Genomic DNA, 1,588 nt, shown 5'->3' on the forward strand with positions numbered 1-1,588 from the left:
AAAAAAAAAAATCAAGGCAGTAGAGACCTTCCTGAAATTAGGGGAATCAAAGTACACCTCTTATTTACCTCTACAGTCTGGGTTCCAGATACATGGTGGAAAACCATTTATGTAGACTTTTACATACATAAGACCCTTCATAGTCTATACACAGAGACAAATGTTACAGATGCCGTTTTTCCATGCTCAGCATACCCATATGCCTTTGCTTCAAACTGTAGTCCTTGTTATCAGTGCCAATCCATCACTGCCTGGTAAACTGCATGGTTCAACCAGTTGCAGGTAAAATGCTACCTCTTCCATGATCCTGATCAGTTCCACATTCCTTTCCTTTATATTTTCTTTTTTAAATTTTTATTTTAAAGAGAAAAATAAAACAAGAACAAAGACAATAACAAAGCAACAGAACAGTAAAAATAGTACATAATTTCAAAACAATAATAGAAAATTTACAATGGCTATTTATTAGATATTGTTATAAAATTTGTTGCTCAGTCCTTTACATCTTCATGCCATCTTGCCCTCATTTATCTTCTATTAGAGTCATAACAGCAATTTTTAGTCTCATTTGTTATATTGAAGATGCTGATGATCAGAGTTTCCACCTATTGTGCGGGTGGTAGTTAATTCCCACTGCTTTGACTACTCCTTGGATGACTTGGGATTGAGAGATGGTCCCTTATCACTTTGAATAGACCTAGGCACTCCAAACCAAGGGATTGCTTCTTTAAGGGGAACTTGTACCACCTCCAGTGCTGAGCTGGTGTGCAAGGCTTCTGTCTGCCCCATAAAGGTGTCAATGCATACTGACAGGTGGATGTACCCCTTAAACATACGCATATGGGTGAAGTCTATTTGCCTACCTTCTCCAGGGGAGAGTCCATGCCTTTGTACTGATTCAGGCCATGGGGATGTCTGAGTCTGGCTATTATGAGGGGCAAAGATGTGACATGACAAAAAAAAAAAGAAAAAAGAAAAAGAAAAAGAAAAGAAAAAAAGACAGGATATGTCATTAAGACCTAGTTTACAATGTTATAGAATCCAGAGTCCACGTGCCACAGAGGTGGTGACATGGGACTCTGGGTGGAAAGCATCATATAAGAACTTAATGATTTTCCCCTGTGCTTGCCGCAAGAACAGTCAGGATCTTACATATCAATATTGCCTCCTCCTTTTTTGGCCCTTTTGTGCTGCTCCCTCATTATGAATAGTTTGAAGCTCTTCTGAAGCATATCTGGTCTCTAACCGAAGACCTGGAATGAAACTATAGGCAGAGGTATTGACTGGCCAGAATTATTTTTGGAAGGTGGAAATTTAGCAGTGAAATCTGCCTTAGAAGTCCTCTGAGCAAAAGGCCCCAAAGGGGCTTAATATGCCCAGCAATAGACACCTGCTGCCTCATTGGGGCTATTTACTGCCTGGTGGAGATTGAGAATCTCTATTCCTTGTATTTTGGGCCTTGGAGACTCATCAAAATTCTTTTTTTTTTTTTTTTCTTACCACATAGCTGCATGTACATTAGGACCAGAAAGAAATTTGGAGTTGGTGTATATATTGACTCTCTAGCCCTGGGCAAGTTGGAGAGCCC

Source organism: Octodon degus, unplaced genomic scaffold, assembly GCF_000260255.1.
Source record: "Octodon degus isolate 3935 unplaced genomic scaffold, OctDeg1.0 scaffold00233, whole genome shotgun sequence".
In the NCBI taxonomy this organism is placed as follows: domain Eukaryota; kingdom Metazoa; phylum Chordata; class Mammalia; order Rodentia; family Octodontidae; genus Octodon; species Octodon degus.